The sequence below is a fragment of the Euleptes europaea genome, chromosome 2 (assembly GCF_029931775.1).
Source record: "Euleptes europaea isolate rEulEur1 chromosome 2, rEulEur1.hap1, whole genome shotgun sequence".
In the NCBI taxonomy this organism is placed as follows: Eukaryota; Metazoa; Chordata; class Lepidosauria; order Squamata; family Sphaerodactylidae; genus Euleptes; species Euleptes europaea.
In genome coordinates this window covers 100,111,468-100,126,729 of record NC_079313.1, presented here as the reverse complement: position 1 = coordinate 100,126,729, position 15,262 = coordinate 100,111,468, and positions in this window count along the sequence as shown.

Genomic DNA, 15,262 nt, shown 5'->3' with positions numbered 1-15,262 from the left:
TTACTTGGTTTTAGTAGATGAGAAAAGTGACCTACTGCCTGCATATAGTTGAAAGGAGTTCCACTCCATTCTGTTCTGGCAGATATGTTTCTCACCAGTAGGGAGAGCTTTCACCCACTCCCCTTGCTAACTGGAAAATGTAAAAGCCCCAGCAAAGCCACGGACAGCACCTAGTCAAAAATGGCTTCAGATGCACCATTTATTAACTGTTGACACTTCAGATAAACAGCTCTGTCCTGTGCAAGCTTCACCCCCACTGCTGAAGAGTGCTGATAACTAAGCTATGTGTTGCATCCCAAGGGTGGGGATGTGGTATCCATACAGACAGATTGGGCCATGCACACACCCATCATTAGTGAAACTGGAGCAGTGAGGATGTACACATAACATACATATGCCATTATTTTACTTTCTTGGCCACTGTGATTTGGCATCACAATAGCACAACATGTTGGCTTCTGCCTCTTTTACTATTGGCTCCATCAGAGTTGGCAAGCCTGGAGAATCCTTAAATGCCCTTGTGTTATTGGTTGATTGTTGTTGTTGTTTTTATATCTAAGTGCCTTTTTGGAGACAGGGCTGAGTGCCAGTTATGCAAAAGTAAGTTTTAAAAAATCAGACTTGAGCTGCGTTATTATTTTCTAGTGAATTCTCATTTCCCCTGTGAGTTGTGCTGCTGTGTGTGCTATACTTGTTCTGGCTCATCTGCTTTCCAGAAACAATTAAAGGTGTATTTGAATTACAGGCAGTCTAATGCACCAAATGCATATTTTCTGGAAAACAGCAAATATTGAAAGTATATATCAGTGCCTTTAAACACTCCACATCTGTAGCCTTCCCTCCTCCTCATGTCAAAATTTATTTGTAAAGCCACACGTGAGGAGCCCTCCTACTCTGAATAAATTTAAGGATGTGCTATCTTGAATATCAGCAACTGCTGGCAGGTGATTTAGCTTTCTTAAAATTTGCACTTTTCTATGGCATTTTACTAACAATATGCAATAAGTGAGCATGTTGTCATGCAGCCTGCTTTTGGATACACATTTCCATGGGCTCCAAACCTTGTTCGGTGCAAATTGGCATGCTCAAATGACCTCCCCAGTCTTCAGTGAGAATGGTTGCTCAAACAGAGAATGGTTGCTCAAACAGGCATGAAAACTAGCCCTGCATTTGTCTCTTGAGTTTACGAAATCAGAAATTGTACTGAAAATCTGTAAGAGCTGTGCATATCAGTAGTCAGCATTAGGGTAGGTAGGTGCCCTGGGCTCATATAGGGAATACGCACCTTTCATTGTGCCGTTGTTTCTTTGGCTGAAGCTTGATACCCCCAGCTCATTTGCAAATTCTACTAGACAGTGCACTGTTTTTCCTGAAAGGGACTAAAATGAGGCATGGCCACTGTAGGAAGGAGGAGCATGACACAGCAGGCTGAGGAAGAGAGGGAGGTGATTGTGAATGCATGAAGCTGCCTTATGCTAGCCTTGTACACACACTGGTGAACATACAGACATCCTGTATGCACAAGTTTTTATCTGCATGTAAGAAAGAACCAATGTGCATTAAGTTTAAAAATAAAATTGGGGACCAGTATCTGGATGGGGTTTTAAATCACGCATGCAGCTATGCACACACTGAATGTAATGTAAGAAAAACACAGTGCATACAAAGAAAAACTGTGTGCACTGGACACATGTTCACAGGACTAGAGTCAGACCATTGGTCTTTCAAGATGAGAATTATCTACTGGCAGCAGCTCTCCAAGGTCTCAGATAAAGGTTTTTCACATAACCTAACCCTCAACCCTTTAACTGGAGATGCCAGGAATTGAACCTGGGACCTTCTGCATGCAAAGCAGATGTTCTACTACTGAGACACAGCCTCTCCCCATGGCCCATGGCCCAAACCACCTTCAGCAAATCACTATGCAAGTACTCCCCATATTTCCAAGCGCTGCCCAAATGGTCTTCATCAGTGCTATGAAAACTTGGCACATGGTACTGCACTGCTGTGGAGGCAAATATGCAAGTTGAGGATTCTTCACATTAAATAAGACCAAACCTAGAGGGGAAGCATCTACTAACTTTTGCTCCTTTTGGATCCATGAGTACATTATGCATCTAATAGATGCTGTGTCCTGCCTAATGTAATCACAGGCATATTCATTATCCTCGGGAATGATTATTTATGTGGATTTTTAGAACTTCCACTGCCTTCAATGAGTGGTGTGTCATGATATCTGCTGACAATTCCTGGCAACCTACAGGGAGAAGGCAAGACCTGATGGAAACAGTACAACCAAATAGCCATTCTGTAATGGTTGGCTGCCTCATTTGCAGATATCTTAACAGAAACATGATGGTGTTCTTTTATGTGAAAAATGTATTCTGTCTCTGTTAAAATTAATGTGAAAAACTGTTATTTCCATTCTTCAAAGTCTACATTTTAGAATTTTTTCACGCAACTTAATTATTTCAAATATTGTTGGAAATGTTCTACTACACACACACTCTCAGTTCTTCTTCCCATTATATCTGATATCAGACTGCATCAATGCACTAAGCAGTTATCTTGGGTCCTAAGAAAGCAAGCATGTTTACTGTCTAATGGTTTCCCCTGATGTAAATGTTGTTAGCAATTGTTCTGTTACCAAGACATGTTCTAGTTTGGTCTGCTCTCCGTGTACATTTTTTATCACCCTTTCTCTACTGAAGTTGATACAGAAGTCTAATTAAAAAAATAACCTGATATAAAAAGTTGTGGGGTGTTTCTTTTTGTTAGTCAGGACCATCGTGCACATTGGGTATAGCTTTGGAAATGAAGCTTGCATATCTAAAGTACTATGCAGTTCAATAGTGATTGGGATGCTGTGGGATGTACTGGTAATGTGTTGGAGGCCTCAGAAAGATGCACACAATACATGTTAAGCTTATGCATTTACTGCATTTGGTTCACATTATTCTGTAAATCCAAAACGAAAGTGAACAGTAGTTCTTGATTGGCATGTTTGGCACCATTAATTCAGTCTGCTTAGATATTTTGCTTCTTTTATCTTTGTTCTGCGCTTTTGGACGACTCTGTAGTTTTGCTTCATGGCCTATCCATTTTCGAAGTAAACATATGGCAAGATTACCCATCCATGTGCAGAATATGTCAGCATTCTTAATACTAGGTATTTGAACCTGGAAATTGTACATATATCAATAATTTATGCCATGTTTTATTTTAAAAGGTGGTGTTGAAGGAGGCTTGAGGGGAAAACATCATAATGTTTGCCATTTAAATAACCTGAAGATTCTAAAGCCAGACGTATCTATGCTGTGATGTGGAGTTTGAGGCTAATCAATAACTTTCAAATATCAGAAGCTATTGCTCCGTTCAGTAACTGAGGCCCACTATGTCCATCCCTTTTGGCTTTTTTCCCCAGCACCTGCTCTTCTCTTTCCTCACCTGCTCTGCTCTTTAAACATACTGAAAAATGATCCTCCTGGAAAGAAGTCATGGATGTGTCTCATGCCAGCCCTGTAATACTATCCCTTTTTCCCCATCATATCTGCAGAGGCAGTTCTGCGTTCATAAGGCACACATTCATACTGCACATATAATGTCTGACATAGAAGACCAGCTTCTAGTAGCCTTTAAACTACAAAGGGGGCGCTTGGATGGTGGGGAGAGCAACAGTACATTAGCAGAGTCAATGCAGGAAAATGTAAGCCCTGATATCATCCTGTTAAAGTCATTTTAATCAGAATCAAGGTTTACTTGCTTTCCGTTGATGATGAATAAATGCTGTATTTTTAATATATTTTATTTTACAAAATTTATGCTCCACATTTCTGCCCTCATAAGGGTAATTAAAAACATACATAGTAAAATAACATTTTGAAAACCAACAAAAACACATCATTAAACAATTAAAACCAAAACTAAAATACACATACAAAAATATAAAAACAACAAAACATTCGGCAGGAAAGAGGTAAAGCCAAATGAAACAAAATAGTCTTCACCTGTGGGTGGAAGATGACAACAGAAGGAGACAGAGTCTGGCGTTTTGGTGCCATGACCAAGGCGGCCCTCTCCCAGGTTGCCACCTGCCTAATCTCAGAAGGTGGGAGCACCCAAAGCAGGGCTTTGGAAAATGTCCACAGTGGCTGGATAGGTTCATAAGGGAGTAGGCAGTCCTTCAGGTATGTTCGTCCCTAACCATATAGGGCTTTAAAGCTCAGCACCTTGAATTGTGCCTAGACAGACCGGGAACTAGTGTTAATTGGCCCCCACAAATACGGTCCCCACAATCCACTCCAGTCGATGTCCTGGCTGCAGCTTTCTGCACCAATTGAAATTTCCAAGCACATTTCATGGATAGCCCAACACAGTGCATTGCAGTAATATAATCTAAATGTAACCAGGGCATGCATCATCATGAACTGACCTTTTCTGTACAGAAATGTCTACAGCTGAGTAAATAGTGGAAGCTGGTAAAAGGCATTTATCCAGCAATAGGCCACAGTCCAAGAGCACCCCCAGACTATGGACCTGTTCTTTCAAAGGGAGTGCAACCCCATCCGGAGTGGACGGCACCATAAATTCCGGGTCAGACCTTCTATTCACCATTAGCTCTTCTCGTCAAGGTTAAACTTTAGTTTATTAACCTGTGCCCATTCCTAAACTACTTTTAGTTAAAGCAAAACCAGCACAATGAAACCTGCCAACTGCGCTCTGGGGGGAAATCCATACCTGCTCTGTCGTCTATGAAATACCAAATTATTAATATGTCAGAAGTCAGTATTTGTAGTGCTTTATAAGAAATTACCACAGACGTAAGTAATGAATAAGAATTAGTAGCTCTTGGGCAACATAGGACTTCTTCACATGATATATATAAGGCAGAGCCAGTAGTGATTAAAGTGTTAGACAAGGGCTTGGAAACACCAGATTCTAATCCCCACTTTACCATGAAACTCATTAACAATTAAAAATTATTTGTTATAGTCTACTAGCTGTTACCAACTGCAGAAGGCTGTGGCCATTACCTGTAGCAGCTAACATAACATGGAGTCCCGTGGCACTTTACAGGCTAATTTATTGTGTTGTCAACTGGAGCCCACTGCATGTCGCACATTAAAAAACAAAAAGAAAATGGGCCAAAGTGTCACAAAGTGGAAGAATTAAAGGAGCAATTTTGCACATTTCTACATGAAAGTCAATTGTAAATATGGTGGCAAACGGAATAACTTGAAAACCTGTTGCCATGAAACTTACCTGGAGGATTTGCTTAAGAATTGTAAAGCATACTATATAAACATTTTAAGTAAATGAAAGACTCACTTGGGATTGGCTAGACATCTTAAAATGGCACCTTAGGTCTCACTACCTAGGTCTTGCAAGATCTTGGTCGGCATTTTTGTTAAGTTGCAGCATCTGCACTTGTACAGATCTGTTTCTACCATGAGTGGGGGATAACACACCACCACCATTTTTAGTTTTAGATTTTTCTGCATAAAGTGTAGTTTGAGAAATATACAGACAGGCCTCTATTAGTGACATTTCTTGAATAGAAGACCGGCAAGAAACTTTCAGGGGCAGCGATCCCTTTCCCCCTACTTCTCTTACTCTTTCTCTCCTCCATGCCTGTCACTTTCTAACTCTTTTTGTTCTCACTCTCTCTTTTCTGCCCCACATCACCCTCCCAACCTCCACCTGCTTCCTCTCCCCTCCCACAGCAGCACTGGCACAACAGATCTCCCAACTACAGAGAACAACTCCCCTTAGGGTTGCCAACTCCAGGTTGGGAAATTCCTGGCAATTTGGAGGTGGAAACTTGGGAGCCTGGGTCTTGTAGACCCTGCTCTGAAGCTCTAACTGCTACAACTACACTGGCTTTCAAAGGGTGGCTGCTACTGAACAGCAGCAAGCAGCCAGGCCTAGCTGAGTCATGCAGGTCAGGTGGTATGAAGTCATCCAGAGGTTGCTGCCAGGCCTACGGATGCCAATCTCCAGGTGGGACCTGGAGATCCCCTGAAATTACAATTGAACTCCAGACAACAGAGATTTGTCCTCCTGGAGAAAACGATTGCTTTGGAGGGTGGACTGTATGGCATTATACCCTGTTGAGGCCTCTCCCCTCCCCAAACCCTGCCCTCCTCAGACTCCACCACAAAGTCTCCAGGAATTTCCCAACCTGGAGCTGGCAACCCTAAGCCTGCCCCCAGTGAGTCCCCCTTCAAAGGTCAAAATAGGCCTGGAAAGAGCCTTGCCCCCCCATCACCTTTTACTCACAGAAATTGAATCCTGGACTGCTGTGGCTGCCTAGCAACAGCCACTGAGGGACTCCCTTGCTGAAAGTTACAGGCTTTTATCTTTTTGTTTTTTAAAAAATAAAACCTTTTTTTTTTTAGATTTCACACTTTTTTGCAAACCTGGGGCCCTTTTCCGGTTTGCAGAAAGATGCGCCTTGCCCATTCACAGCTCCAGTCACCAGATTTAATTACGCAAAGATTTGGCCGGTTTTGCTATTTGAATATGAGACGTTTTATGACGCAAGTGCAAGTTAAATAGTTCATGAGAAAGGAGTGCCATCTCGTGTCCTCTCCCCCATCCTCACCTTTGCAGCTTTTCCTGAAACAGAGATGTAGTGATTCAAAACATGCTGCCAGTGGAAATTCTGCCATTTGCACGCTTGTAAAAAGCACACAAAGTGGAGGAGGGGAGAGACAAGAAGAGGAGAGAAAGGTAGCAATCGTGTGAAGAGCAGAATATTATGTGAAAGGTTCCTGGTTCGCCTCTCTGGTCAGAGCTGAGTATCCAATAACGCTGAAATGAGGTTGGGCTGTTTGGAGATATCGAGACCTTGTGCTGAGATAAGCAGCGTAACCTAGAATGTAACTGCCCTACAAACCGAGTTTCGTATTACTAGGAACTCCAGCTCCAGAGGTCTGCTACTATAGGGAAACTGAGAAGTGTGCCTCAGTCGTGCCTGATAATGCTAACCATTTCCTCTCATTCTAGACTAGGGGGGAGGGAGTGGTAGCAATGAAGAGAAAACGCCTGGCATACATGCCTGTGTTCAAAGGCACTGCATTGTTCTGGTAATTCATATGTTCTAAGGCTTGGCTCTCTGACTGAAAACAAATTTTAGGCTTGAGAATTAAATGAAATCTAAGCCCTGGAAGACGCTCTCAGCAATGAAGCTTTTCAAATTCATTCTCCTATTAAAAAAAAAAAAATCCATAGTTTTTAATGGATGGAAATTTCTAAACTTGACATTGTTAAAATAAATAGGGGTACTGGTAAACGAAACGACTATTAGATGAGATATTGTACCCTTTATCGCCATGTTTTGGTTCTTTATGAGTGATCGGGTGCATAGTATTGCATAGCAAACCGCCTTGAGATAGACAAGCTTGTATAGATTTGACTTGGGCACAGAAACCCAAATTGCTCTCGTGGTTTTTTTCCCCCCTTCCCCATTCCTTTTTAAAATTTTGTATCCTAAAAATTCAATTAATTTTTAAAAAAAAAAATCTCCCTCCTGAACAATTCGGTTATTTGCTGCGCCAGTTATATGTGCACATTACAGCCTTACCGCAAGTCTTGGTTCTGCACCAGCTGGCAGAAATGTCGTTCAGCAGCTTCCGACTGGTTAGTCTGCTGCAGCCTTGCGTGCTGTTGTTTCTCAGGGACAAAGAACAGAGACTAGGGCAGACAGAAAATACCCGTACGTGGAGAAGCAGAACGAGGAGGATGCGGAAAGGACTGCAAGCACGTGCTTAGCGAGGAAGGGCAGAGGCAATGAGTTTAAAACTCGACACAAACGCATTCCTGTGCTGCACGTATTGTAAGCCAGAAAGGTCAGACCTTTACACCGCGCCTACAGGTCTGCTTTCCACTCTTCTATCTTGCTTTAAGCCCAGCCTGACGAAGGGTCATGGTAAACTGGACAGCTTGCACAGAGTTTTGTACTAGTTGTAGTAGAAAAGGGCAAGAGTCCAGTAGCACCTTAAAGACTTAACAAAAATATTTCTTGGTAGGGTAGGAGCTTAAACGTTTATGGGAGATAATATTAAATGCAGTCGTAGAAAAGGGCAAGAGTCCAGTAGCACCTTAAAAGACTAACAAAAATATTTCCTGGTAGGGTAGGAGCTTAAACGTTTATGGGAGATAATATTAAATGCAGTCGTAGAAAAGGGCAAGAGTCCAGTAGCACCTTAAAGAGTAACAAAAATATTTTCTGGCAGGGTAAGAGCTTTCGTGAGCCGCTGGCTCACGAAAGCTCCTACCCTACCAGAAAATATTTTTGTTAGTCTTTAAGGTGCTACTGGACTCTTGCCCTTTTCTACGACTGCAGACAGACTAACACGGCGACCCACTGTGAATTGTACTAATTGGGTTGGCCCAATAAGGTCTTCCGAGCCATTTCTTTCCTGCAAGCGTCTGAACCTGCAAGCGTTGTGCACTTCTGCTGGGGGGCGGGGACGAGCCGAGCCCCTTCTGCCATTGGGCGGGGTCCGCAGTTTGTGACCAATCACGGCGCGCCGCGCCTAGTGGCGGGAGAAAGTCCCCTGGCCGCGGAATGGCGGTTAGGGCGTCGGCCGTTAACGGAAGGGCTGCTCGGGCCGAAGTCGGGTGAGCGACCGGGGAGAGGGGAGAACCGCTGAGGCGCGCGGAGCTGGGAGCCGAGAGCCGCTGCTCGTCAGGCGGCCCGCCAAGAGAGTCGAGGAGGACGGCGGCCTTCCTTTCACTTGTGGGCGCGAGAAGCGCCTTAAGCTCAGGGTAGGGCTGCCAGGTCCCTCTTTGCCACCGGCGGGAGGTTTTTGGAGGCGGAGCCTGAGGAGGGCGGGGTTTGGGGAGGGGAGGGACTTCGATGCCATAGAGCCCAATTGCCGAAGCGGCCAGTTTCTCCAGGGGAACCGATCTCTGTCGGCTGGAGATCAGTTGTAATAGCAGGAGATCTCCAGCCACCGCCTGGAGGTTGGGAAAATAAATAGTACTAGGCTCTTGCAATGCAAACAGACTTTTATTAATAATACAAAACTGTGCAATAAGTGAAAGTGCAGAATATTACAAACGGAACAACAACACATACACATACAATACAGCTCCAAAAGACTGCTCAATGTTCCACGAAATTTATCACAAAGTTGTTATAATCAGTCAAGGTCAAGAATTATAATTCTTGCATTGCAAGAGCCTAGTACTATTTATTTTCTCAGCTTAGCATTTGGTACTTGTGCCTATTTCTCCAGTTTACCACCTGGAGGTTGGCAACCCTAGCTCCGGGGTGGGCAAGCGGGTATTCCCCCTCCCGGGAAGGCGTCTGTCCCATGAGCAAAAGTCCAGCTGGAGATAGGGTTGCCTACCTCCAGGTGCAGCCTGGAGCTCTCCCAGAATTACAACTGATCTCCAGACTGCAGCGATCCGTTTCCTTGGAGGAAATGGCTGCTCTGGAAGGTCTACTCTATGGCATTATATCCCAAGGAGGTCCATCCCTTCTCCAAAACCTGCCCTCCCAGGCTGTACTCCCAAATCTCCAGGAATTTTCCAATCTGTAGCTTGCAACCCCAGCTGGAGAAGCTGTCCCCAGCCCTTCAGTTCTAGGTTGGGGAAGCTGCACCTGTTGGATTTTAGCTCAGCCACGGGAGACAGGCGTATCAGAGTAACTGAAGAGGGCGGGCTCTAGTCTAGTCTATGAAAGCTTATGCTGAAATAAAATGTTTGGTCCAATAGGGCCTCTCCCCGCTTCTGCAGGATGGCCACTGATGGAGCCTGAGGGGAAAGTGACAGTTGGGCCAGCCCGGATGATGAAGTGGGTGGAAGATGCTTCATTCTCTTTCCATTATTTTCTGACTAAATCTGAAGGAGCCAGCAGCAAGATGGGGTGAATCAGGCTACAGCTGCTAGTAGTAGCTGGCAGTAATCTGAAGCCAACTGACAGAATGCGTGTGTGTGTAAAGTGCCGTCAAGTCCCAGCCAATTTATGGCAACCCCTTGTGGAGTTTACAAGGCAAGAGATGTTCAGAGGCGGTTTGCCATTGCCTCTTTCTGTACAGCAACCCTGATGTTTCTTGGTGGTCTCCCAGCCATGAACTAACTAGGGCTGACCCTGCTTAATTTCCGAGACCTGATGAGATCGGGCTAGTCTGGGCCATCCAGGCCAAGGCAAAATGCTGTGGGGGGGAAAGCATTGGCTGGAAGCTCCCAACTGATATTTCCTGTGCTTCCCTACGTCCATGTACTTCCCAGTGGGAAAAGCAAAATTTCATGTACCCTTGAAATGTTCAGAATTTTTAAATTTTAGAATGGTGGTATGATCCAGAACTGATGCCTTATACTTCAGTGAAGTGGAGCTTCTGGATATGCTGCTAATATTATTCCCTTCTTACCTGATGGATTCAAACTGATGGATTCAAAGCATAAGAAACATCTGTCCTGTCTCTCACAAAATAAGCAGTTATTTGACTAACTGTTGTCTTGTACTTTTCTTGTACTAGTTCTCCATTTAGGGGGTGTTGAAGCAGAAAATTATATATAGCCTATGTGATTGCCATAAAACATTTGCCAACCAGTTCAATCCTATACAGAGTTACTCCAATCTAAGCCCATTGAAATGAATGGACTGAGACTGGACTGCACTGAAAGGTCTTGTTTCAGTCTCCCATATCTGCTTGCAGATGCTATATTCTATTGTAAATTCTCTAGTGTTACAGCTCCCTCAGTAAATATGAATACAAACTCCTTACCGTACGTTTTGCTCCCATTTGAGCTGAATCATCCATTGCACAAGTGCAAATGAGGTTGGACTTTATATCCTGTGTTGCAGAAAAGCTTGAGAAGCAAGGGAGAGCAGTTAAGTGAATTTTAGGGTTTCACTGGTGCAGCTTGCAGAATAATTTGCTTTTTTGAAACATAAGTATTTTATATATAATAATGAGAGAAAGAACAACCTTGAGAATTAGTTTTTCCCATAAAAGTGGAATATTTGTGTGCATTGGCGGTGCCTTTTTAATTCATTTGGGGTAAATGTTTTAGTGTTTCTTTTTTTTAATTGCATATTGTAATTTTGCTGTAAGGAGTATTGCCAAAAGAAATGAAGATCCATAACTTTCCTCAAGCAAGAATTATAATAGTGATTTATTCTTACCTTTGGTAATCTTACTTGCCAGTAAATTCTGGCAGTGTCATTCTACTTCTTAGCAATTGTGCAGAATTAAGGCGCATTTTGGAAATGTGAGACTCTTTCGTACTGCAGCTGGAATTTCCCTGAGTTATATAGGCCACTATCTGCCTATCAGAGCAAGCTAATAATAGACCATTGTTTGTACAAAGCACACTTCTGTGATGTTAGTAGTAGAAATCTTATTCCCAAGGGTGGCCTTTACTTCTTGGTCACTCACTCTTTTAACGGACTGCCACAGGTGTTTAGCTCATCATGGGCACAGGGAATTCCCAGTGATTCAACTGCCAGTCCAGATATGACATTGACAGTGCGGACACATCACATCATACTAATGTTGCTATTCCTTGTGTAGATTGATAACAGAATTAAGAACCAAAGAAGGTTGAGACAATATAAATATGGGCTCAATATCTATAAGTTAGAACAGGGGTCCTCAAACTACGGCCCGCGGGCCGGATCCGGCCCCTCAGGGTCCTGAACCCGGCCCCTCAGGCCGGGCCAAAAACCAGCGCCGCGCCTCCCCACCAGGAACTACGAGCCCCATGATGCAGCGCGGCCCGCCTCTGGATGGACACAGGAGGGGGAGAAAGCCTGTTTCCTCTCCCGCTGCATGCCGGGAGCAGTAGTTTGAAGCGGCCCTCCGTGCGGGGATGGCCTCCGACCGGCTCCGCTTGGGCACTATCTTGTGACCTGAGGCGGCCGTCACCGTCTCCTCCTCCTTTCCCCCTCCCTCCCTCCCTGCCTGCCTTCGTCCAGCCCTCCAAAAGAAAGAGCTGAGGAGGCTGCCACCAATTGCAGCCACCGGTGGTTTGGGAAGAAGCGGGAGGCAGCTGACCCGGACCTCAAGCCTGTAAGGGGGGCATTGGCTCGCCTCTGGGGCAACCCGCCTTCCTCTCTTCCCCCCCACCCCTTCCCCTCCATCTAGCCTCCTCCCTCCTTTGCCTGGTCCCTAGTGCACCTACTCAGGAGTAAACCGCATTGACTCTCGGTAGAGCTTAGCCCGCTGCCTCCTGTCTGGAGTTGCTCTTGTCTAAGCCAAACTCGGCCAATTATGCACGGGAGGTTTTGCCTTGGATTTGCCGCTCTCTAGAGACACATTTTCCCCATCTTGCATTCTCAAAACTCTGCATTGGGGGGGGGGGCTTATTGTTGAGCTTTGAGCATTCAGATGGGAAAAATGTGCCTCTAGAGAGGGGCAAATCCAAGGCAAAACCTCCCGTGCATAAATGGGCAAAAATAAGCCCCCATGCAGAGTTTTGAAAATTCAGATAGGGGAAATGTGCATCTAGAGAGCGGCAAATCCAAGGCAAAACCTTCCACGCATAAACATTTCCCCCCCCATCTGAATTCTCAAAAACTCTGCATAGGGGCTTATTTTTGACTTTTGAGGATTTGGCTGGGGAAAATGTGCATCTAGAGAGCGGCAAATCCAAGGCAAAACCTTCCATGCATAAACATTTTCCCCCATCTGAATTCTCAAAAACTCTGCATAGGGGCTTATTTTCGACTTTTGAGGATTTGGCTGGGGAAAATGTGCATTTAGAGAGCGGCCCTAGGATCGCACTGAGATAGATTTTTAAAAAAAATAAATAAGCCCATATAGCAGCATGCCCAGGAAGCATCAAGCCGACCTCCTGCAAGACTAGTGACCCGCCCTGCAGCCCTCTCCTTCAAACTGACCTTTTCCACTTCCCCTCCTAAATTTACCTTTTTTTATCCTTATTTTCCCTCTCCCTTTTTAAATCGGTCCTAATTTTACCTCTCTTCCCCCCCCCCCACCCCGTTCTCCTTTCTTGGCGTCTCGCTGAAAACTGCACAGCATCTTTTGCAGAAATGAAAATTTTGCGGAAAGCCTAAGTGGGGGGACTGAGCCTAAGCAGGCAGCTGGCCCCTTCCCTGGGCATTGGTAGTGTGCCCTACGAGATGTAGGCATATATGCCACATTTGGTGGCACAGGGTGGCCAGTTGCCGACTTTTCTTCTGTAGGAAAAGAATAGCCAGTTTCTCTTTGCTGAGTGACATCAGTGGGGTTTTGTAGTCAGATGACGACCATGAGAGATTTTGTGTGCCCTTTCAGTTCTGGAGATTCCTGTAACAATGCATTCCTGGCGCTATGAAACCCAGCCAGAGCAAAATACTAACTATATCTTTGTTACGCTGCAGAGATGAGCGTGGTGTAGGGGAAACCTTCACCTTTAATAGTATAAATGCCTGTTAATTAAAGAGTGTGTGTGTGCCTGCTAGTGAGTGGGCTTGTATGTATGTGTGTGTTTGCTAGTGAGTGAGCTTGTGCGTTACTGCTGAGCAGTATGTGCAGTGTGAATGGGAATTTGTTCATATTTTTTTCAAACTATAGTCCGGCCCCCAACAGTGTTTGAGGGACAGTGAACTGGCCCCCTGTTTAAAAAGTTTGAGGACCCCTGAGTTAGAAGCATAAATATAAACAAATATAGGAATATATATATAAAACAATATTTCTTTTAAAAACATGCCTTGGCCCAAATAGTAGCCTCACAAGTGTACATGAATAAAAAATGACTGTTACTGACCCTGACCAGACGCATTTCGGCCTGTTGACCTTCTTCAATGGTCAAATAATATTAATCATGCAAAAAAGTCCCCAGACATTAAATCAGTACATTAATAATCTCAAATCTAGACCAAGATTAAATGTAATTATAATCAGTCTCTGTGACCAAAGGCAGAAATATAAGTCAGAGCCCTCTTTAGTGTCTTGCTGTCATAGTCAGGTACTTGTACCTTTGATGGTAATTCAATTAGATACCTTTCTCTCCTGGTCAAAAGATGAAGTGATGTCTGGAGCCTATACTAGGGTATTAGTGATAATAGTTCCGCTGGCTTGGGAAGAAGCCCTCCTGTCCACATTATGTCTTATTTTCCAGTAGGGAAAGAATAGAAATGGTGACCAGAACAAAAGAAATTATGGATCAATGTCAGTTAATAGAATTAGTATGTATTTATGTGGGTATTTCCTCCTCAGAGATGGCAATCCGAATGTTACCACCCACCTGCCTGTTACAATGAAGGTGGGAAGTCATGCAATACAACCTAAATATGTTTTACTCAAAAGTAAAATGGTAAAGGTAGTCCCCAGTGCAAGCTCTGGGTCATTATTGACCCATGGAGTAATGTCACATCCCGACGTTTACTAGGCAGACTATGCTTATGGGGTGGTTTGCCATTGCCTTCCCCAGTCATCTACACTCAAAATTACAACCCATAAATTCATTGTAAACTGAAAAGGCACAAGAGTTCTTTTAAAGACTATTTATTGTCTCTTCAGGAAAACGTATGGAACATTAAATGGGTTAAGACCTCAAACTGTGGGTCAGGGACCCAAAAGTGAGTCGCAAGGCCATAGTAGGAACAGATAAACTGGGAGGGAAGGCTCTGAGAGGTTTGATCCACAGGATGTGTGGAAATGGCCATGAAATTTAGCCTTTTTTCTCAGTAATTCTATGTACTTATAAGTATCAAACATGAAAAATAGAATATAAACTTTTTCGATGATAGCTGGTGTGAGAGTCTTACATTTTATGTTGAGGAGTAGAAAAATAGCATGGAGTCACTTTACAAGTTGGTCCCAAAAGGCAGAGTATGCTTAGTCATGGATGCCACTTTTAAAAGTTTGGGAAATCGCTGTTTTAAGGCATTCAGGACCTCTGTCCATGTTTGCTGAAACTGGCGTAACAAAGGTACTTATCTGGACTTGTCACTCTCTAGTAAATCTACATAGGATTGTAGCCAAAGTCATCATTTGCTCTCATAGAAAACCATACTTTGAAACTGCATCAGATATTCACCTTTGTTTCCATCAAACAGTGCCATCCCCCTGCAACTTCACAGGTATTCCTACATTTTTGTTGCATTTTCATTATGGCACAAATTAGCAGTCCAGGTATTAATAAGAGATGATGATACTTAGTGTAACAGTAGTCATGAGAGCATATTCCGATTTGTCATACTGAATTTGAGATGGTGTGAGCTGTTTGAAATGCCTGTATTCTTGAACAGCCAATGGGAGAACTTTGGATTATTTATAGAACAGAGGGATTTTAAAGCTTC